Genomic DNA, 24,898 nt, shown 5'->3' on the forward strand with positions numbered 1-24,898 from the left:
GACATGTTTTGAGTGTGTAGAGGATGGGGCCTTGGGAGTGGGAGCTGGAGGAGGTGGCAGGTTAGGGCGTGTGGGTATAGAGGGGGCGGAAGCCAGGGTGCTCCCCATTGGTGTGTGCTTCTGGCCCTCTCTCCCCCCACTGCGCAGTCACCTCAGGCATTTGTCAAATGTCCCTGTTCTCAGTATTGCCAAAGGTAAACTGCCACAGACTGGGGCCTTCAACAACAGACATTCATCATCACAGGTCTGGAAGCCGGAAGTCCAAGGTCAAGGTGTCAGTGATGTTGGGGCCTTCCGAGGCTGGGAGTTGGAACCTGTGCCCACCCCCCATAGCTGCTTGTGCTTTGCTGGCAATGCTTGGTGGTCCTCGGCTTGGAGAAGCATCACGGGGACGTCTGCCTTCAACCTCACATGGCACTCTCCCTGTGGATGGGTCCGTGTCCAAGTCTCCCCATTTTATAAGAACACAGTCAAATCTCCCCATTTTATAAGGACACAGTCATACTGGATTAGGTCCCATCTCAATGACTTCATCTTAATTTGATTACCTCTGAAAAGACCTTCTTGCCAAATAAGGTCACATGCTGGGGTTAGACTTCAACATATGAATTTGGGGAGGATAGAATTTAACCCATAACAACTTGGAAGAAAAATATTATTATTGGAACAAAACTTTTATTTAAAGATGTTTTTAAAAAAATTATTCATGAGACACACACACAGAGAGGCAGATATAGGCAGACACAGAAGCAGGCTTCCTGTGGGGAGCCCAATACAGGACTCGAACCCAGGACCCCGGGATCACAACCTGAGCTGAAGGCAGATGCTCAACCACTGAGCCGCCCAAGTGTCTCTGGAGCAATACTTTTATTATTATCATCCTCTTTATTATTATTTCTACCCATTTTTGAACATTAGGTGCCAGACTCTGCAGAACATGATTTAATTAATCCTCCCCCAAACACCGTGCAATAGGTGACATTGACTTTATTTTAGAAACAAAGAGGCCAAACTGCAGAAAGCCAAAGGGGCTGGCCTGGGGTCACAAAGAGCAAGCAAATGGTCAGCCTCACCAAAGCCACATCGGACTATGTTAGCCAACATGCTCCTGTAAAGGATGGGGCAAGTGTAAGCTCCGAAAGCCCTTTCAGGCCTCTGGGATCTGGATTTTTCTGTAGTGCTAGAGTGAAAGGCTTATTTGGCTTTGCCATTCTCAAGAAAATGGAGCTCTGCGGGACTCACAGGAAAGGTATGCACGTATTGAATTAGTAACAGGATCCTGAAGTACCAGCTGTCTTTCTTTATTCATAGCTTTTCAGAGCCGGAGGTACAGTGCCGTGCAGGAGGAGGAGGTAAGAAGAGGACAGGAGGTTGTGTAATTCTTATAGGAAGAAAGCCAAAAAGAGAAGGAAAAATGCAAGCAGCAAACCCACACAGGCGACTTAACAGAAAAGAGATGAATGTTTCACTGTGTCCTGAAATGGTCATGGAGCACAGGGCTGGAAGAGCTGTTGCCTTTTGCAGTTTTGCTGGAGGCAAAACCTCGACTTCATAAATGATCAGCTGGTCTGCTCAGCTCAGCTCAGCTCAGCTGTGTTCAAGAAACACGTACGGAGAAGCTGTTGCAGCTGCTTGCTCGCATAGAGACGGTCCACGCTCTGCAGGAGCTGGGAGTCTGCAGGCGGGTGCCACAGACCCACAAAGAGATCCCCTTGGAACCAAATGCAAAAGAAAATAGAGGAGATTAAAGAAAGCTGAGGGGGAGGCTCTGGAACAAGGAAGGCTCCTTGGAGGAGGCAATGGCTGTATCTCCAGAGCTATGTATGGAATTGCAAGGTAAAGTGAGGAAGAGCAAAGCAAAATAGCACAAGCAAAGGCACACACTTGTGGACCCCTGCACATGTTGATCGGCAAGCATGGTGACTGGTGCACATGAGTATTCTTATTTTTTTTAAATTTTTTAAATTTTTTTTATTTTTTGCACATGAGTATTCTAATTCAAGGGTTAGAATACTCTTCAAGGGTTAGGAGAGCACACCTTTCTAGCTTCTTCCACTAGAATCTCACGGGGACAGAAATATAACACAATTTTGTTTCGGCCCGATAAGCTTAGAGTTGCCAAATATATACTCAACTCGATATGAATCAGAAAAATCAAAGCACTTTAAGGAAAGGATTAATTATTAAGAGCATATCTTTTAAAGCTTAGCACTTAGGAACTAGCTACAAATTGGTTCTGAATAGAGCAAGGAAGAGATTCTGGACACATTCATTAGGCCCTAGTTCCATAGCATCTCACAAAGCATTAGCTGCCCAGGTAACAAAAGAGAAGTTCACGTAACCCCTGCTAACTATTAAAATTTTTCCATTACCTTCCCCTGAGATCACCCAAAGATTAGCCAAACATTAGGGAACACGTCCTGCTGCTGCAAAGTTTTATGTACTCTGTCTTCCTGCTGGTAAAATGATGCTTAGTTTGTAAAAGTAGCAAGGGGCAGAAATTCAGAAAAAGAATCTGTTGTTATTATAAATATACTCCCCTCCACCATATTATGCTAACAGAGATATCAGATAAAACAGCCACATCACAGAGATACATTTTTTTCCCCCTTGGAACAAAAGCCTGTTTTCTTTGTAATGTTAATCCTAATGTGGCTTTTAGAAGAAAATTAAATATTGATGAACCTTTTAGAAATTTTGTGGATTGTAATGTGTCTTACTTCATTACAAAAACTTTTAAAGAAACTGATGATTATTCTTTCAAAATTATCTTTCTGACCGTAAACACTTCTATTTCGATCAAAATGCACTTTTTTAGTGTTAAATTATAAATCTATAATGGAATGCATCTTTAAGGCAGGAACTTCAAAATTTAAATCTTGTTTTTTTTTTCATTTTTTAAAAATATACGGGATGCTTCACAAATTTGAGTGCTGTCCTTGAGCAGGGGCGGGGGAGTGGGGGTCACGCTAATCTTCCCTGTATTGTTCCAATTTTAGTAGAGATGCTTCCGAAGTGAGCGCTTGTCTTATATTGTTTTTGAGGCAGCACATTTTTGAGGGCATGGCTTGCTATGGTTTGAAAATATGCCTGTGTGTCACTCAAGAAAAACAGAAGCCACTTCAAGCATTCAAAGCAGGAGGGATTTAATCCAGGGAATTAGCCACACTGGTGATGAAAGATAGGCAAAACCAACAAGAATAAATTACAAGTACAACAAAGCGACCAAGAGATTAGCAAAAGGAGGGGAACCATCCCAAACTGGACAGCGGAGGGATGGAGCTGTGCTACCCAAGGTCAGGGGCTGGTCACTAGCGAGGCTGGCAAGTGGTTCTGAGGCTGGAGAGTAGCGAGAGTGGGAAAACCACTTAGTTTCCCTTCCTCCAGCATTGTCATCTCTTCTTCAAGATCCTTCTTGGCCAGCTGGAGCCCAAAACAGTGGGGATGGGAGTGTGGAGAGGCAGTGTCGGCCTGGTACCACACAGGTGGTGGTAGAAGAAAGGCCAGGAGTAGATGGATGGGCAGACAGGCCTGGGGCCTGCACAGCTTGGCAGCTTTCCACTGACATTATTAGGTATTTTTTTAAAAAAATATTTTATTTATTTCACAGAGAGAGAGAGAGAGAGAGCAAGCAGGAGCCTGGAGTAGGGGTGGTGGAGATGAGGTACAGAGGGAGAGGGAGAAGAAGCAGGCTCCTCATGAGCAGGGAGCCCGATGCAATGTGGGGCTCGATTCCAGGACCCTGGGACCATGACCTGAGCCCAAGGCAGACGCTCAACAGACTGAACCATCCAGGCATCCCTCCATAAGCATTATTTGCCTTGCCAAGGGACAAGGGGTTAGGCTATATGAGCCCCCTTGGGTAAAGCCTGGTGAAAAATGAAAGAGGAAGAGAGAGAATGTTTCAGAACAGAAATAGAGAAAAAGAGCCTGAGTTGGAAGAGTCATCTCCTTCCTTCTAATCTTTTCCATTCTGGAATCTGTCTGATGTATTTTCCTTTTTCTTTTTTTTTTTTTTTTTGTTTTTTTTTAGTTTCTTCTGACTCTCCATGTTTGACTCCATGCCTTTTGAAATTATGCCCAGGACCTAATGGGTCTGTCGCCCAGAAGTGTATTTGTCGGGGGCATTTTGGGAAAATTCCGTGGGCGCAGAATCTGCTTTAGGCACAGGAGGACACCCTGCTGCCTTTTCTTGTCATCTGTTGGTGGCGCACATGGCCCCTTCCCTGTCTTCAGCTGCCTGCCTGTGGTTCTCAAGAGCAGGGATCCCTCCAGGACTCACAATGAGCTGCATACAGTAGGTGCCCAACACTTTAGAGTCAGCATTTGAAATCTGGCTCTGCCTTTGACTAAATATGTGCTACTGAGGAAGGCCTTGACATCTCTGAATTCAATTTTCTCATCTAAAAGACAGAATGGGGGTTCTTAATATTTACTCTGCACGGTTTCTTTTTTTTTTTTTAATATCTTTTTTTTAAAGAATTTTTTATTTTATTTTATTTATGATAGTCACAGAGAGAGAGAGAGAGGCAGAGACACAGGCAGAGGGAGGAGAAGCAGGCTCAATGCACCGGGAGCCCGACGTGGGATTCGATCCCGAGTCTCCAGGATCGCGCCCTGGGCCAACGGAAGGCGCCAAACCGCTGCGCCACCCAGGGATCCCTCTGCACGGTTTCTATATGAATGCCTGATGGCATGTGCCTAGAAGTTGTGTTTTGATTATTAATCATTGTTAATACATCATTCTTGCTTGGATCACCACAATCACCTGCCCAGGGCCTCCCCACCTGCACTCCTACCACCCACGGTCTGTGCTCAGCATGACAGCCGAAGTCATCTTTGCAAAATGTAAGTTGGATCTCCATCTTGTGCCAGGTCACAGTCGCATAGTGGCGCCCATTATAGGTAGGGTGAAAGCTGGTGTCTTTCCAGAGGCCTTCAGAACTCTGCCTCATCTGGTTCTCATTACTGCCCTTACGTGTTTCCTTTTCCTCTGTCCCCCCACACCTTGTGCTCCCACCACTCTGGCCTCCTTGTTCTTCCCTGGTCAGGCTGGATCCTGAGTCCTCGCCGTGGCTGCTCCAGTAGCCTCTTCCCCTGATGCCTGCTCATGAACCTCGCGTCTCCCCTAAGCCTTTGTCCAAATGTCACCTTGTCACTGAGGCCCCCTCCAAATCTTCTATTTAAAATCACACCTCCTTCCCCACAACTTGCCCAACATCCTGACATTTCTGATCCTCCTTCATCTAGTAGATTTCCCTTTTCCCCATAGCACGTGGCATCTTCTCACATACTTGGTGATGCTCTTGCGGTTAGGTGCAATGCCCGTTGCATGCATGCAGTTGGTGAGCACTGGGTTTCTGGTGCTGCTCTTGCCACACCAGTGACTTATGTGTCCACATCACTTCCATGGAAGGGTTGGTCTGGATGAGCACCAACGTGCCTTCATGCTTTGAATTCAAGTGTGTTAGCCCATGCATGTTTTTTGAGAAGCCATCCTCTCTGCAAGGGGAGCACATCTGTATTTCTCCTTACACATCTGTTCACATTGTCAGGATGGAGGCAGCCGATTAATAACAGACACTAAGCCCTCCCATGAGGGAGAGCAAAGGGAAAAGCTTTCCAAAGAACCTCTGTACAGGGACAGGGCTCTCAGCAGAGGGATCCGGCCCCTCGACCCTCTGCTCAGGGTACCCTCCTTTCTTCAGCACCTGTTGTAGTCACTTCATTGACCGGGGGAAGGAGAACAGGAAGCTGAGAAGACTAGAGACCAAGGTCAACCTGCATATCTCTATAGATACAGAATAATATCTGAGCTGCTGGGCTGTAGATGCCAATCTGTTCACCCACATGTTTGCCCATTCTATGATTTGTCCATTTCTTTCTTAAACCTACTGTCCTTGAGGCACTAGACAACCTTTATAAGGTATGTCTGGGTTGATCACACTTCGTCTCAAATCATTAGAGGTTGAAAATATTATTTTTATTATTTTCCCTCTTGGAGCTCTTGCTCATGCTATTGGCTTAGCCTTCCATGTCTCTGCCTATCAAAATCTTCATCGCCCTTTTAGGTACCTGCGGCTGACCCTGGCAGTGCTCAGTAAGAACAGCAGGCATGGCTACAGTCTCCCACTCACCTTTGCACTTGGTTAGGTCACTGGAGTCACTCATAGAAGGGAGGTGGGGTTTTCTGTGGATGCAGTAAATTTAGCTTATAGAAGGGATTATTGATTTGCTAAATGAATGACCAAATGAATAAACCCTTCAGTTAAATGATAATAGAAAAAAGACCAAAGGAAGTAGAAATGAAGAAAAAAATAAAAATTTGGAGATGAGGGGTGTCTGGGTGACTCAGTGGGTTAAGTGTTTGCGTTTAGCTCAGATCATGATCCCCCTCTGTCTACCCTACCTTTCTCTCTGTCAAACAAATAAAATCTTAAAAAAAAAACCCTTGGAGATGAGAGATAACTTCTCAGCAAGGAAACGTATCATCATCATATATATATATATATATATATATATATATATATATATATATATATATATATAAATTATATGGGATCTCCATGTAGAGTCTCCTTTAACCCCAAACCTCTTGCAATTAGAGGAAAGGATGTGAAAGCCTTTTTCAATCTGTCCTTCATAACATGAACCTTTCTAAGGGCTTATTCTGCATTTCAATCCCCGTTAAGATTTTTCTGGAGCCTAACTCTCCATAGCCATTGGGAAGCTATATGGGATTCATCAGAGGAGAGGACAGTCTGCCTTTCACATATTCTTCAGAATCGAGAAAGAATTGACTGGTGGATCTTTATGGCAAATCTGGACGTGGTGTTTGGGAGAAGATACACACAATTCTTTCTAGTCTCCTACACTGCCACAGTTGAGGGAGCTTTTGTATTATTCGCTGGTTGATGAACGGATAATTTATATTTTATAATGTAAATTGTCAGAGTTTCCTTTATGTAATGACAATAGACTATACCCAGCTACTTTTGTGAAACCTAAAAACATCACTGCTTGGGGCCAGATGTAATGTGCAATAAATAATTTAGCAACAGGGCTCTTTTCATTCTATTTACAGTAAGTTAGAATTCATCTCCATGGCCAACGTGAAACACCACTTAGTGGATGGCAAAATTTAAATATATCTCCAGTGTAACCGGATGCTCACTGAAAGGGCTCCAAGAGTTCCAAAGATACATTGGAGCTTGGGATTTCTTCTGCCCTCACATCACGATCTGTGTCCTCTTTTTCCTCCTGGATGCGTTGACTCCAAATTACCTCAATGCCTGACATGTACATCAATTTGTTTGTATCTTCAAATGCATTTTTCACCTCCTAAAATGCTTTGCCTAGAAATTGTGGCACCTCAGTCCCCCACAGTGTGTTCATGTTTTGCATCTAAGGAGCTTTCAGATTCCACAAGTCCTCACCATAACAGTACAATTGGCCAGGGAGATCCTTCCTTATTTATGGAAAGCAAGGCTCAGAGAGCTGAGGGTTTCCCCGAGGTGACTTCATTTGTGCCTTCTTTCATTCAAAATATTTTAATAAGCACCTTCTACATGTAAGGTGTTATAATCACAATCGATCCTGGGTCCCAGTGTTAAAAAAGATGAGATTATCCCTGACCTCATCAATTTATTTATTTTTTTTAATTAATTTTTTTTTTTTTTTTTTTTTTAGCAGAGACATAGAGGGAGAAGTAGGCTCCCTATGGGGAGCCTGATGCAGGACTCAATACCCAGACCCTCGGATCACGACCTGAGCCAAAGGCCAACGCTCAATCCCTGAGCCACCCAGGTGCCCCCTCATCAAACTTAATCCTAACGGAAAGGACATTTACTAACTATTTATGCAAATGATAATTTGGTCACAGCTGTGCAGTGCCAGTGGAGATTCATGGGGTGACATCTAAGCACAGAGCAGGAGACCTCAGGCAGTCCTGGAGGCCTGGGGAAGTAGCAGGTGCACTTAGAATTAACTGGTTCAAAGAGGGAAGGGGAGAGTATGTCAAGTAGAGAGACCAGCAAGTACAAAGACCTCGAGGAAGGACTTGTTTGAACATGGAAAGAAGACTTGTATCAAGTGGCAGAGGTCTCCTTCAGATCCATGCCTTCCCATGCCTACCGCCAGCCTCTTCCACTGTTCTAATGGAAAGTTTTTGTAGTTGCAGCTGACCTGCCTGTGGTCTGAGAAGAACACCTCTACCTCCCAGAGAAAGACTCTAACCTCAGCTTTAGTGCACAGGCTGATCTGTTACGGTCAAAAACAGTTCATGGCAAATGCACCTGGGCTATATGAATTAAATGTATTTCCTGGAATGGGATGGAAGCATTAATGTGATAACATTACCCAATGAGTAACATTAGCTCACAGTTTGATTGCATTTTCACATGTTGATTGCCTCTCAGCCTCTCAACAACCATAGGAATGGATACAATCATCCCCATTTTATAGTTGATGTTCAGAAGGTTAAGTTTCTTGCTCACATGGCTCCTCCACTGAGAGGCAGAACTTTGAATCCAATCCCTTTGCCTCAATGATTTTATTTTTTATAATCCAGTGTGAATCCTTGGGCTCCCCCATCACAGCTCTGTGATGTTGCAGGAATTACTTAACCTCTATGCACATCAATGTTCAGTTTTGTGGAAGAGGATGGCACCAATACTGACTCACAGGGTTAGTGTGGTGATTAAATGAGTTCGTATGTGATAACTAGGACTTAGTGCTTAGGACAGAGCTGAGCACATAGTAAAAGCCAAGCAAGTGTTAGCCATACTATGGTTACTCATTGCTGCTATTATTGTTTCCAGAAGAACTTGGTTTAATATTTTAATTTTATACTGATAGCATCTGACCCTTCTATTGGCTCACTCTGAAACTAAAAATGAATTAAGATGATCAGGGGAAAAAAGGTATTCTTTCTTCTTTTTTGATAAATGGGATCTATTAAAATTGGATTAATGGACCTTGAACTTCAAGAAAGGTGTGAGCCTTTCTGCTGAAGTGATTGCTCTGTTTTCTAACAAAACTGCTAGCCACAACACAGGTACTTAATGCCTCTCCTCATCCATCCATCCATCCATCCATCCATCCATCCATCCATCCAACCATTCCTTCTTCTACAATCTAACATACATGGAATAGCTAAGGTTTGACAGGTGTTGTTCTAGATACAGCAATGAGCAAGACAGGCAAAATTCTTGCCTTTGTGAGGCATACATTTTAGTCAGGGAGAGAAAGAAAGAAAAAGAAAGAAAGAAAGAAAGAAAGAAAGAAAGAAAGAAAGAAAGAGAAAGAAAGAAGAAAGGAAGGAAGGAAGGAAGGAAGGAAGGAAGGAAGGAAGGAAGGAAGAAAGAAAGAAAGAAAGAAAGAAAGAAAGAAAGAAAGAAAGAAAGAAAGAAAGAAAGAAAAGGGGGGAGGAAGAAGGTGGGTGAGAGGGGGAGGGAGAAAACAATGTTACATGATAACAGTGGCTTCAGAGAGAAATGAAGCTGGAAAGGAGAATGTGGAGCATAGGATGAAGGTACTGTAAATGCAGTGACCAGTCTACCTACCAGGAAGGTGACATTTGGGCCAAGACTTGAGAGGTTGGGAAGTGGCCCACACAGCTCCCTGGGTTAATAGCATCCTAGTCCAGTAGTCCCCAGTGTGTTCTCTAATGGCTTTATATTGATTTCTCTGGGGAAAGAGCCCTACCTTTACACTTAATTAATTAAGTAATGATTTTCATTCATTTATTAAGCATTTGATGATTACCTGCTTTGTTCTAAGCCTTGCCCTGGGTGCTGTGGCTTTGGATGAACAATGTACCATCCTGGCAATTATTGTGTGACACACAGTGTAGCTAGCTGGGAGGCAGAAAGTAAATCTTCAATGACCATGTTCTATGATGGGGTCTATGGTTCAGGGAACAAGGGGAATGATGGGAGATATTCCTAAAACCCAAAGGTGAGGCTGAGAGAGCCAGGGCCTTGGGCCCGGGAAAGAGTCACAAGGAAGTGACAGTCAAATGAGCCTTGATAATTGAAGGGGACTTTATCAGTAGGACTCAGGGAGGAAGAGTATTCCAGGCAGAGGGCTATGCACACTCAGTGACACAGTGGTGTCCTCTGGTGGCAGGAGTCAAAGATGAGAGGAGTGGTGTGGTAGGAAAGAGTGTGGTAGGAAAGAGGCCTAAGACACAGGGGCTGGAGCTCATGGGGTCTTTGCAAATCATGATGAAGGGTGTGACCTCTTTCCTGGAGCAGGACAGGGGCAGAGAAGATTTTGAGCAAGAGTAGGGTGTGATCATGTTTGTTAGAACGGCCACTTCCATGGCCATGAAGGGGGGAAGGACTGGTTTTCTGCCAGCACCAGGCCATAGGACTGGAGACAAGGTCTGCTGGCAATGTGAAGGTTCTGAAGCCTCCCTGGCAGAGGGATGGGAGAGTCAGTGTTGGGTTCTAGATGTCATGAGGAGGTCAGTTCAGCAGGACTAATGATCACTTTGCTCAGAGCATGAGACAGGAGACCAGGAAGTATCTTGGACTTCTGACATGGGTGGCCTATGTTGTCCCTGACCAAGGTAGGGACTCTGGAAGATTATGGGTTCAAATCTGGACATGCTGAATTTGAAGTTCTCCAGGGGCATCTACCAGGCAGTTAAGGACAGCTGTGGATTAGGGTCTGGAGCTCATTTCAACAAGCAGCATCACTGTGTGTGATGACTGTATCCCACAGGAGCAGTTTGCCCTGACCCGGGTCCTGTTTAAGGGTCGTTACAAAACCCCGTGGCCTGGTGCCTTCTCACAGTGTGAAGGTGGAGGAGGCCTGTCTTAAATGTTCAGGCGTTACTTTCACAGTGACAGTTTGTAGAGCATTAGGCACGTGCTGGACACTGTTTTGAGAACTTGACATTAACTTTACATTTTGATCTTCAATTTCTCTCCGAAGGGCAGGTACTCACGTATTTCTATTTTATAGATAAGGAGACCAAGGCTCAGAGCGGTAAGTTAACTTGCCCAGGGTCACTCCACTAACAGAGTTAGGACTTAAGCCCAGATCAAGTAATAGGACCTACACTCTTAGCTACACTTTACTACTTAAGATTTTGTTGTTGTTTTGTGTTTCTTTTTTTTCTTTTTCTTTTTTTTTTTTTTTGACAGTTTCCCTTAAAAGCAGGGGGCAGAGTAGCAACTTCCATTATGTGAAAATGAAGTGTCGTTGAGATATTCACTAAAGAAAGAGCACTTAAAGGAATATTAGTCTCACTTAACAAGGATTTGATATTAAGTTCATGGACTCAGAACATAAGGCTTTGGTTTCCTTCCAGGGTTTCCCCAGCATATTTATTAATCAGCAGGCACGAGGTAATGCTGGAAATAGAGTAGTAGACAACCTAGACCAGCACTCATGCCCTTACCAGAATGAGAAACCAAAAGTGAGTTTATTGTATTGTCCCCAAGATGAGGTCCTTTCTACTACATTTAGAAACTGAAACCTCAAGACCAATTTCCCTAGATTGTGCTTGGTAACCTAAGACCATACACCATTCTCTGACAGGCCTAATGTCAAGGGTCACTGTCCAAATCCAACAGACCTCTGGCGGGAAGGTGGAGTAGGCAGGGAAAAAGAATCTGGAATGGAAAAGATGATATTCAAATCGATGACTGTTGTTTTATTATCATTAATAATGATAATGAACACTTTCATTATACTTCAGAGGTCACAAAAAAAGGGCATTCTCTTAGAGCAAGGCTGTAGGATTGCTATCATTCCCATTTCATGGATGGGGACAGTGAAGCTCACCGATGTAAAGTGATTCACTAGTTAGTAGCAAAGCTGGGGTGCAGGTTTTACATCCCCAAGCCCCTTGTCCTGGCGGGGTACCTGGCTGCCTTTCTGTTCCAAAGGTCTTGCTGAGGTTGCCTTCCTATGCAATGCTTTCAAGGCTGTGAGGGGGAGGAAGATGTGTGAGAAACTTTTGAAAAGTTTGCTGGGGAATGTTACCAGTACTTTTCAGCTTCCATGGCCCCAGCTCCAGCCGCCCACATAGAAAACAAAGGGTGTTGGGAATAAGTTGTCTCCACTGTTTCAGAGGCTGACGACAGAGGAGCATCATGTCTCTGGCCTTTATAGTTTTTGCTTTTTCTTTTCTGGAGAAGACATGTTGACTTGCTCTGGGGCAGATATTCCCTTGATGAGGTATATCCCACTCCAGGAAGCTCATGGCTCAATTCAGAAGCAGGGTAGGCCATGCAAAATGAGGTATATGATGACTCTTCCTGGATTGTCACAGCAGGTGCTTGGCTTCTCCTGAAGATGCCACCACCAAGACTGGGAAAGTAGCTGGGGTCCCTCCAACCAAGATCTGTCACATCATGTACCACTGTGGCTAGATCCAGGGAGGCCCCTGGAGCTGGCACATCCCCCCTGCAACCAGGGGTGTTGGGAGGACAGCTTCTCTGTGGTGTTACATGGCAGGGGCCTTCCCCTAAGGCACATGAGGCAATGCACAAGGTCTCAATTTTCCTGCTTTCAGAATAATAGGAAACTCACTTCACCCCAGAACTCTATTCTTGGTGGCAAAGGGAAGCAAGAGTTCTCAGTTTTCCATTAAAATGTGGTTCTTTTTTGTCTTTTCTCTTGCTAGTGTTCATGAATACATATGTATGCTTGCTGAGATGGAAGAGCTGGAGAAGCTTCAAAATTGTGTTACAATCCAACACATAAGCCAGAAAAATCCCCAGGGAACAGTGGGAGAGTGCCACAGGGCAAGGCTTCATTCAGCAAGAGTTTGGGTAGAGCACATGAAATTTATCGTTCCATTCCTGTGCTAAATATTTCATACCCAAATATATACCAAGAGAAGTCCTCCTGGTGGTTATGTTCCAGATAACAGGGTGATTCCCCTTGTTTTTCACTGTGTGGCTGCTGATCCAACCCAGCAGCAGAATGATAGTCTGGATGGGCAAGAATTATCTGTACACCCTCTGTGTCCTGGCAAAATAAGAATTGCTATATGAGCTGGTGAAGAAGTGGAGCCCACAGTCCCCACAAACAAGATTACATCTGGTTAGAATTGTGCAACCCGCTCTTAGAAAGTCATTACACCAACTCTAAGTCCCTGTAGGTCAGGACTCACATCGTATTTGCATTTATATTCTCAACAGCTAAGGAGGAAACTAGATCCTAATTCACACTCAGTGACTATTCCTTGCATAAATATACAGTGAATGAGAACCTAGCATGTTAATGTTATATTCAACACTGCTTTCTACTAGTACGCTACATTTAACATTAAAATGTTGAAAGATACAGTCCAATCCGAGTGGAGACACACAACGGTTTAACATAAGACCCATAATAGTCCTCTGATAAGAATCGTTATAGAAAGGCTCTCAGGGAATTGGATATTTGAATTGATTTCTAAAGGGGTATGTGAGTTTTGGTATATTGTTCCAATTTGGGATGGATTTATATATGTTTGCCTGTCCCAGTTGACTGTCATTTCCTGGGAGGTGAGGAATTGAATGTGATTTAACTTTTTTTTGTTTCCAAAGCACCTCCCAAAGGCAGCCCTGTGAGTCAGTGTGTTGTACTAGAAAGAGCTGCCATTTGAATCATACTTCCACTGTGTCCTGGTTGCCAGTTGTCTTGTCACCACCAAAATGGGTTCTGAATGCAAATACAAAGATTGTCGTCTTCTCCATTTTGGCTAGTTTTTCCTGGATTTCTGTCTTAAGTACTGTCACCTTCCCAGGGTGAAGGACACCAATGACCACTTGTTTCAATTGAAGTAGTTGGTTGGTCATGAACTTCCTGGTCCAGATGGTTACTGTTTCACTCATGATGGTGGCCAAGCTTCAAGCAGCCATGAAGGAAAAGAGCTGAATGGCATTTATTTAATGATCTATTTTTTCCATTGCCTAGAAGCTCCTCGAGGGTGGCAGTGACTAGTTCTGATGAAGCTCAGCAACACCCTCCACCGTTTGCTTAGGAAAGGCCTGCCATCCAGCACATATGCTAATGAATTAAGTTTACGATATCATTTACGTTCCAGTTGACCTATAGAAAATAATGATGGGGTATCCATGTCTTCCATCTTTTTCTCCTAGAAATTTAATTGTAAGGTTTTTTTGTGTGTCCGAAAGAGGAGGGAGTTGAAAGGACAATAGCTTTTTCCCTAAATTTGGAAATAAATTCACAGACGTGCTGTAGATGAATAATTTTTTTAATAATGGAAGTTCTCCACTGTTAAATTGAATAATGTATAGTTACTGACAAAGAAAGGTTAGAAATGTTAATTAAATCCAAATCTAGATATTCAATCAGATACCTATTATGTAAGCTTAATTATTTAACTTTTTTTAGTTACCTCATGCTGACTCATGTTCTCCATTAGCTGTCTTTCAAATCACAAGCTCTTCTGCTTGTCAAACTTTTCAACGCCTGGAGACTTTTCTATTTCATCTGCCTTCTCTTGTCAGATTCTTTGCAGTTTTCTCTGTCTCCCAATTAAGCACTAACACTGATTCTTAGATAATTCATTCAACTGCACAGGAACTCAGCAGTCTAGGAAGGAATTTTAATGACAACGGAACACAATCCTCATTTTCTTCCTCTCATCTCTGAACATTTGGATTCACCAGGCTTTCTGTGAAACTATGTGGCCTTTCCTTAATGCTGGAGAGTTGGTGCCTAACGACATGAGCTGGAAGGGAAGAGAGAAATGAAAATGACCCAGTAGTTAAAAATTCAGAGAAATGCAGATCTTGAAACAATTTCAGAGATTCACTGGTGCAGCCTCATCTTTTAAAAGTAGGTTGCTGAGACCCCACTAGATGGAAAGATATCCAGGCTCACACAGGATTTCTAATTCTCAGCCTGGGGACCTTTTGTCAACCAGCTGTTGTTTTGGTGCAGTGGGGGTGTAATATTGGGCCTCTTGCTTTGAGATCTTTTATGATTTTCCCCTCCATCTTTCATCGTGTCTAGGATCCCTTTCTGGAGTAGTATTCTGTGGTCTAGACAGAGCACAGATTTGAAACTCAAGCTCAGAAAAAAAACATTCAGTTGAAACCAAATAGATAGCAGCCATGTTGAGAAATTATCTCCAGTCCCCCCTGGAGCTGACAACTTAAAACTTTTCATAAAGTTATTTTACTCTTAAGCACCCAACTGAAAAGACTTATTTTTAAAAGATGTTTTCATTTAAATAGTTCAAAACAGAGTTGGCCTGAGAGAAGTGAACAATGCCACTCATCCACCTGCTACTGGCTATTGGCTGAGGTTCCTTGAGTACAAATTATTTAGAGAAATCCAAGTGGTGACGGACATAACTTTGGCTGTGAATTGAGAGCTTACCTGGGGCATTTCTGAGCAAGACCAGAAAAAGTCATTTAAATAAAACCAAACATAAAACTTCTTAAACTCACTACTAAATTTTCCAATATTTCACACCGTTTTATAAAGACAGATTCTGATTTAACATCTTTTAAGACCGTTGAATGAATAAGACCCATCTTTTATTGAGCATCTATTTACATGCCGGACACTGTTGGTACTTTGTATAAACACGAATCCTTGTAAACTCTTTAGGTAAATATTTTCTTTCCCACTGTCTAGATGAAAAATTTGAGGTGCAGTGTATTTCATCATTTCAGAGTAAAGAGGCCTTGCTGAGCTGGAGCTCAAACTCAGATCCCATCTTTCTCCAGAGTTATCTGATGTTAGCATTCTTTCCATTGATAAGACTTAGTCTTTTCCAAGGCAAACCTCCCCTGTGGCTCTGAAATTTCAGGTTGGAGGCTTTTTTCTCAAGAGAATCTCAAGTGCATGTTTGGGTCACTTATGTGTTACTTAACACACGCATTCACAAATCATTCATTTATTTGCTTTCCACAGAGTGTGTGCATGTTCCCGCCACTGTGCTAGATTCCAGAGATGGATCAGAAATGATTTCTGTCCTCAAGAAGCTCAGTGTCTTAAGCTGGATTAGATAAAGTTTCACTTTTCATTCATTTTTTTAAAATTTGTTCATTTGTTCTTTAGTTTGTTCATTCACTTGTGGCCTCTGGGTGTCTAATTGCTTCAGAAATTATTGAAAAGTCTCTCTCTCCTTTATTGATTTGCTTTTGCCTTTCTGTCAAAAATCAACTGACTCTCTTTGTGCAGGTCATTACAGGGTTCTCTGTTCCATTCCAGTAATCTACAAATTTGTCCCCTCACTAGTACTGTACTGCTTTAAATACTGTAGCTCGTTGGTAATCCTGATCATAGGGAGGAGTGGTTCCTCCCACTTTATTTGTCTTGTTCAAGATTGCTTTACTTGTTCCAGGGCTTATGCCTTTCCATTTACATTTTAGAGTAATTTTGTCTAAGTCTACAAAAAGCTTGCTGGAATTTTTATAGAGATTGAATTAAATTTATAGATCAACTTTTGGAAAATTGACATTTTTACTGAGACTTCCAATCCATTTACATTGAATCTTGCAATCCATTTATTCAGGTCTTCTTTGTTTTTTTTTGTTTTTTTTTTTTTTTCACTAACAATTTACAATTTCCAGCATGCAAGTTCTGTGCTTAAGTGCATGTTTAAATATTTTATTTCCTTTGGGCCAATTGTAAATAATATTGTGTTTGTATTTGGCTCTCACATTTTCATTGTTAGTACGTATAAATATGATTTTCTTTCTGTTGATTTTGTATCTTGTGACCTTGCTGGAATCACTTATTAATTCTTTTTTTTTTTTTTCTTGTAGATTCCTTGGGACTTTCTATGTAGAAAATAATTTCATCTGCAAATATAGGGAGTTTCCTTTTCTGATTTTCCAATTTGTGTGCAAGTATTTTTTTCTTATCAATCATATTGCAGAGAATAGACCTTCTAGGACCCCCTTACGACAGATGTGCCTGTAAGCACCCAACACCAAATGCTGGTGAGGATTTGGAGAAATTGGATAAGCATATATTGTTAGTGGTAATGCAAAATGGTATAGCTGCTCTGATAACAGTTTGGTAGCCCCTTAAAAAATTAAACATGCAGCTATCAGACAACCAGTAATTGTTCACTAGGCATTTCTTTCAGGGAAATGAAATTTTATTTTCACATAAAATCAATATATTAATGTTCATTGGCACATAATTTATAACTAAAAACTGAAAATAACTCAGATGTCCTTAAATAAGTAGATGATTATACAAACTCTTGTTCACACATGCCATCATAGCCATCATATATGCATCAATAATTAAAAAAAAAAACTGTTGACACATGTCACAACTCAGGTGCATCTATAGGGAATTACGTGAAATGAAAAAAGCCAATTCCAAAAGGTCGTGTACTATATATTTCCATTCATATAAGATTCTTGAAGTAATATTTAGAACAGATGAGTGGACCAGGGGTTAAAAGGGGATTGGATGGGGTGTAGTGTGGCTATAAAAGGGCCTCATGAAGAATTTTCATGGTGATGGAAATGTTTGTGTCTTGACTGTATCAACGTCAATATCCAGGTTGTGATATTGTACCATTGTTTTGCAATGTCATGGCAAAATTGTAAAGTCTTGGGGAATAGTGGGTAAAGGTATATGAGATGAGATCTCAGAATCATTTCCTATAATTGCATGTGAGTCAAAATTATCTTAAAATAAGGGTGCCTGGGTGGCTCAGTTACCTAATTGTCCAGCTCTTGATTTCAGCTCAGGTCATGATCTCAGGGTCGTGAGATCAAGCCCCATGTCGGGCTCCATGCTCAACAGAGAGTCTGCTTGAGATTCTCTCTCTCCCTTTGCTTCTCCCCCCAACTCAGGCACTCTGTCTCTCTCCCTCTCTCAAATAAATAAATAAATAAATAAATAAATAAATAAATAAATAAATAAAATGTTTTTAAAAATTATTTCAGGGGTACCTGGGGGGCTCAGTCAGTTAAGTGTTTGCCTGCAGCTCTGGTCATAATCCCAAGGTTCTGGGATTGAGCCCCACATTGGGCTCCCTACTCAGTGAAGAACCTAATTCTCCCTCTGCTTCTCCCCCTGCTTGTGGTCTCTCACTTTCTATCAAATAAGTAAATAAAATCTTTAAAAAATATTTCAGATTAAAAGTTGAACTTGGAAAATCCAGTGTCTGAATGTGATAAAATTGTACAATGCAAACATTAATTATAGGTTTTTCTTTTATCACTGCTACTAGCACAAGTAACATTAAAGACAGGGGTTATGGAGAGTAAACATTAAGAATGATAAAGAATTCAAAGTACAGATACCATCACAAAGCCTTGGGATGACATTTTTGATAGATGGTTGGAAATGGAGGGAGGCTAGCTGGAGAGGTCTTCTGGAGTTGGCTGTGGTCTCCTGAGGACTCCATGGACATTCCTAGTTCATGGGAATAGAAACTCGTGAAAGGTGGGCTTAGGGTGCTCATTTTTAATTAAGCCACATGAGGAATGCTAATAAAGTTTGCCCAGACATTTCTTTCCTAAAGTAAGGGAAGGAAGGTATGAATTAACAAAGGCATGCATGTATTCAAGCATGGCAGTGTCAGATCATATGACAGACTCTAAGAAGTATGGGCTTTTGGAGACAATGAGGAATGACAGAGGCAGGGAGTGACCCAAGAAAACCACATCCCGCAGTCTGTGCTGTGAAGACAGAGAGTGGACAGGAGCAGATCTGAGGGTTGAGTCATGAATCAGAGATTATGCAGAATTCAGGTAAGTGATAAAAGGGGATGGGAGGTTTCTGTTTCTGAAGAAGGGGACCTGTTTCTTATAGGTGTTTGTAAATAGACAAAGGAGAGAGTGAGTCTATTGCATGTTGAGGAGATTATCTAGGATTTCTTACAATGTTGGGGACAGGGAATTCCAGAAGATTCAATTAAAAGGCAGATATTAGAAGAATTAGAAAGGGAGGTGGGTAGTTAATGGTTGGGTGGGATCCAGAGTTAAGAAGTTGGGTTAATCTAAGACAAAAAAAAAAAAAATGCTGTCTCTTCCTCTGGGAGATGGAGGATGCATGAACCGTGAAAGATAACCCAGGGAAAGGCTGAAGTTGGGTAAAGTAGGCACTAGATGAGATGGAGACACTAGAACAGTGTTCTACATCATCTGTTCTTCTACTGGCAGACTCTAGCTTCTTCAAAAGATCTGAATATTCCAGTCTGAGATGCTCCAATCAGAGGAAGGAGGAAATATCATAAGAGAAATGCCTCCCAGTGGACTAGGACGATTCATTTTTCCTTTAAAAAAATAAATTAGTTTACAGCTTGTGACATTAAGAAAATCAAAGCCATTTATCATGTTTGCATAGCATTTGCTTAGATGAATAATTCTCCAGGGAGTGAAATTTCTTCATGATGAATTTGATGAGAGACATCATTAATTCAGAAAACCTTTCTCTTACCTGTCTGATCTCCCTACTTCATAAACTCAGTCAATATGGAAGCCAGAACTCAAGGTTTTTTTGAGTTCTGGCTTCCATAGCACTAGAACCTGGATTTCCTTTCCCTTTTATGATTCTTTGAATCAGTAAATTGGAAATGATTCCAATTTAATGCAGTCATGCCCATATCCTAGTTACTGACCCCTCTCAGTGAGTAAGTCCTGGGACCTCTGGGATCTGGACAATAAAGAAATGAGATCTCAAGGAGTTGGAGGTGGTAAAGGTTTCAAGGTCCACATAAGAGACATGGGGCAGCAGTGCGAAACTGGAAAAGCCAGTTGAGGGATGCATTTTGGGAAAATGAGTTCAGGGTGAAGAGGTAGAGGTTGGCATGGATGAGAGCAGGAAAACAGGTATGAAGACTTTGAAAAGTTTGTGTGTACTGGGATCCTCCTTTCAATTTCTCTTGAATCCATAAGATAGACGCTGCAGGTATAAGTCTACGTATTTTGTGCCTACAGTTTGCCAAATTTGTTGATGGTGGCAGAGAACAAAGGGCATAATTCTAGAGAGCATTAAACATTTGATTCTCTGGTTCTGATGCCTTGTTATTTGGTACAGTTGGGCAGATTTAAAACAGTCTTGGACACTCTGGGCAAATGGGACTAGACTGACCTCTGCCGCAAATTTGCTGGGTGACCTTTGGTATTTCTTTTCTCTTCTCTTGGCAAAGGAAATGAAGGTATTAAACTGGTCCCTTGGGATCTATTAATTTCTGGAATGCTCTCATTGTTTCTGGACCACAGGGGTCAGGCTGGTGAATTCCATAAACTTCATTTCCTCTTTCCCCAGGTCCCAAGTATTTCAGCCACCTTCAAGGTGATCTGGAGTGTCACCAAAAAGGGCACACTCCTCCCCCATTTTGATATTCCTCAGGGGGATTCAGAGAGCCAGCAACCTTTCTGCCCTCACTGCTACAAGGACATATTTTATTTTCCCCATGTGCTTAAAATCCTCAACGCCAGCCTCCTGAGCTGGGACGAGAGGCAGCTGCGCCCAAGAGTCAGGTGCAAGGTGTGGCTCATGCCTGATCTTTGCTTCTGCCCAATTTGCACAGGATGCCCCTGTCCTGACATCGTGCTATAGTGAGTGACCTCTGAAGTCTCCTGGTCAAGGCACAATTACATAACTGGACAAGTGATGGTGAAGGGGATGAAAACATAAGGAGAGGCACCTAGACCCTGGGATGGAGAAGTAGTGCGCACAACAGAGGGATGACACATGTCACACTGTGGATCTAGCATCCATGACATAGCACAAGTACATTTTTTTTAGGAAAATTTCCAGCATATCCAAATATGTTCTCCTGTGGTACCTCATCGCCGCCTTACTCCAAGAATACAAATGCAGTGATTTTGAACTTATGCCACATACCTTTAATTTATATTATAAAATATTAGAATTTTAAATTGTCCCTCGGATGAGATAAGTTCCTCACCATTTAACATAACTGAAGAAAATTTTTTTCAAATATTTTATTTATTTACTTGAGAGAGAGCATGAGCAGGGGAGAGCATGAGCAGGGGAGGTGGGAGAAGGAGAAGCATACTCCCCACTGAGCAGGGAACTCAACTCAGGACTCCATCCCAGGACCCTGAGATCATGACCTGAGCAGAAGGCAGACGCCCAACCAACTGAGCCACCCAGGCACCCTTGAGGAAAATCCTTAATAGATTAGGATATATATATATCTTTCACAGTTGCCCATTCCAGGCATCTAGAAATAAATTCTGTTCTGGCTCTATTGACAGGGTGATTCTGGTCAAGTTGCTTTCTCTCTCTGGACTTCAACTTCCAAATTGATGAATTAATTTATTCTCTCATTTGTTCATTTATTCATTATGTTTCTCTGGAGTGTCATCCATGTTTTAGGTGCCAGGGAAAATAAAATAAAGCTATTGCTTTCAAAGATAGTGATCTTCAATTAGGAGATGAGAGGCAGTGACAGCTAGCTTGAGAGCCACTTCTCTAACTGAAATCAAGAAGTGGCTGAGGGGTACCTGGGTGGCTGAGTGGCTCAGGTAATGATCCCACATAGGACTCCTTCCAGGGAACCTGCTTCTCCCTCTGCCTATGTCCCTGCCTCTATCTCTCATGAATAAATTAATAAAATCTTTTTTAAAAAGTGGCTAACATTATAATATTATTTTAGGTTCATAAGACATCAGTGAGCACTGAATACTATGGAAAAAAAGAGAGGCTTTGTCTCCAGGAGGGCCTGAGTTCACTCCTGGCTCTGACATCTGTTAGCAGTGCCACCTTGGACAAGGCTCATGGGCTCTGACCTGCTTTCCTTCCGTCAATCATCTGTGACACCTGCCTACCTCACAGGGCGGACATCAATGATTATGTGTATGAAAGCATCTCATAAACTGCAAAATGATGTCAAATGGCACAGGCTGTTCATATAGGAATAACCTGCTTATGATAGAGGGCAAATTGGTATCTAGGAAACGAATATCTTCCCGATTGTTAAGGTTTCCTTAATCTGCTGTGAGAAATCATCACCAATATGGTGGCTGAAAACAGGAAAAAATTTATTCTATCACATTTTTTGGAGGGCAGAAGCCTGAAATTCAGTGGGGAATGTTCTCCCTCTTGGAGCTCTAGAGGATAATCTATTTCTTGCATATTTCAGCTTCTGGTGGCTTTGCTGGTGTTCCTGGGCTTGTGGTCACCTCCCTCTAATCTCTATCTCCATCTTCACAATGCCTTTTTCATTGTATGTCTGTTTCTGTGTTTTTATTATGAGGACATTTCATTGGCTTTAGGACACATCAGAAGATCTAGGAAGATCTCCTCAAGGTCCCCAGCTGAGTTACTTCTGCAAAGATTCCTCTTCCAATTAAGGTAACATTCACAGGTCCTGGGAGTTTGGATGTGAGTGTGTATAGTTAAGACCCATCATTTAACCAACTGCAGAGTGTGTGAGGATAAAATATGTGAGCCTAGTGTCTGGCAGGTCTTGATAGCGCTCCACAAGTGTCAGTGGTCTCCAAGCCCAGAATTTACCAAAAATCTAGTTACCTAATTTTCTTTAAAAGTAGAAAGTGATTTTTACTTAGATAACTCGGTTAATGTTGAACTCAAAAGCAGCTCCTATTTATTAAGCAACTCTGGGAAGCTGGAATTTTGCACTCATTGCCCGACTAAATCTTCACAATTGTCAAACTAGAAACTGATGCTCGGAGAGGCCCAGTCCCTTGCATAGTCACAGTCTATGAGTGGCAGAGCCTAGAGTCAATCCCTGGCCAGACTGCCTACTGTCTGTGGTGGACCAGGCTGTCTCTCTCACTTAGGGAAGTAACCCATGGAACAGATCAAATAATCAGTTACTTTAGGTCCATCGAAGAGCATTCCTCCCTGAATACCTTCAGGTGTACAAATAAGGGTTCGCTGTCTGCCTTTTTATTCTGATTTCCAGAACTCCATTCATCCTAAATGGAGGAAAGGCCTCTTAAAGAATTCTGAGCTTTTTCCTGAAATGGTTATGCATCCTCTAGCTCCTGAGTCACCTGTGTGTGCAATGATTAGACAATTAATAGAATCCTTAATAAAAAGTTTTCTGAGAGAATGCACACCATGAATTATGGAACACTTGCTTTCTCTTGCCTCATCTTATTTAAAAACATGAAGCCATGATTAAACATCTCTTCCATGAGCAATTGGGCTTTTCAGAAGAGGACTCCAGTGATATTTATTGAAGTGTTTGGAGGAAATTCTAATAAAACAGTAAACTGTGGAATCTTCAGCTCAAGGAATTGAGCGGATGGAAAAAACATTCAGATGTCTGTGGGTTCCGAGGCTTGGGATAATTTTCACATCTGATGATTCCTCTCTGTATTGGTGTGCCTTATCCTCATTCTGTCTTTGGGGCCTAGTGAGTGTAAGGGAGGTACTTGTGAAGATGGGAAGGAACTACTTTAGACTAAAAGTTCATCTTCCTGGAGTCCTGTTGGCCTGAACTAGAGAGAACCATCCAGAACAAGGCAGCAACAGTTGGCTGAGCTCTGCTTTGGTCAGTGAAATGTTGGATAATTGTATATGGAGCTGAGTTCTGCACTTCTGTAGGGACATTGATGAGTGGAGCATGTTCAGAGAAGAAAAGATCAGGATTGGGTAGTAACTGGACCAGGTTACAGAAGATATCCTTGAAGAGTATGTTGGTGGTAGTCCAATATCCAAGTTCAGGAATCTGAAAGAGTAGCCAATCTGCTAAATCTCATGGGAGAAAAGGAGGACAAAAATAGATGAAAGAAAGAAGACCACACAGGGTAAACATCAACATCTGGCATGAAGGTCACACACAATTGGACCCAATGAATACTTACTCACTTAATACATTAATGAATATAAATAGAAGAGACTTTGGTGTGAAAAAATTAGGCTATGAGTCAAATAGATTCAGCTTTGATCTGCCATGACTTAGCTGGATGTACTTGGTGAGTTCCTTCAAGCTCGTAGACTCGATTCCTCTTCTTTAAAATAAGGACAAAGTTACCTCCCAATACTATGGTGAGGATTAAGATTAGACAAGATCAAGCGTGAGAAGGCAGTTTTTGAGCCATTAGGTTTGATAAGAGCACACAGGGAGGAGCTGAGGGAGGACATTCATGAGTAAAACAAGAGCAAATGTGACCAGTGTAAGAGCTGTTCCACCAGGGACACTTCATGGTGGGTGAATGGCTGAGACGGGGTCCACCAATTACTGCCACTACTAAGTAACTCATGTGTGTGATAATGTCTCTGTGCTATTCAGAAAATGTGATATTATGGCATTTTTTAACCAAAAAGAGAAACGTGTGGAATGCATGGGGGACTATTTTGTAAAAGTTGAGTTTTTTAAATTTGATTTCTTAGAATGCCTTTCATTTAGTTCGTTATTTATGCCTTAGCCCTAAACAAGATAAAAATAAGTTTTTTAATACATTTTTTTTTTTTAGGTATAACGGCTCTTCTCCAACTGAGGACTGAAACCTCAATTGTTCAATTGACTGGTTGGTGTCCACTATGATTTTGTGAGGCCAATCACTGCTTTAGTGGAATAAATGGTTTCCGTATCATGAGTGTGAAATTAGAAGAACATACTGTTAATTCTCAATGAACATCAATCACAAAATCATGTAGGTTTTTCTTTTCCTCATTAACACACGGTCAGAGTTAAAATGGAATCCAGCTAAAGGTAAGATGGTCAAGATTAACGCAGCAACCAGAATTCTTGACGACTCTACCTCCCCAGACTCAACCCCTCTTTCTGCTTGAGCTCTATACTTCAGAGATTTGAGCAGCTTCTTCTTGCCCCCTATTGGTTCTGGAAAGCTTTTCCTGACTCTGCTGAGCTGACTTAGATCCTTCTTTTCTGTTGTGGTGACTGAGTTGCCTGCCCATTTCTATTATAACACAAATAAAATAATGGTAGTTCTCTTTTACTGAGTGCCTAGGATATAACAGACACTGCATCAAAGGT

At 42.0% G+C, this 24,898-nt stretch overlaps 1 pseudogene; it reads right to left on the minus strand.

The window, feature by feature from the left end:
- Nucleotides 1–2,902: 2,902 nt before the first annotated feature.
- Nucleotides 2,903–3,023, minus strand: LOC112927798 (U6 spliceosomal RNA; annotated as a pseudogene).
- Between the last annotated feature and the right edge of the window lie 21,875 nt (nt 3,024–24,898).

The sequence above is a fragment of the Vulpes vulpes genome, chromosome 8 (genome assembly GCF_048418805.1).
Source record: "Vulpes vulpes isolate BD-2025 chromosome 8, VulVul3, whole genome shotgun sequence".
Lineage (NCBI taxonomy): Eukaryota > Metazoa > Chordata > Mammalia > Carnivora > Canidae > Vulpes > Vulpes vulpes.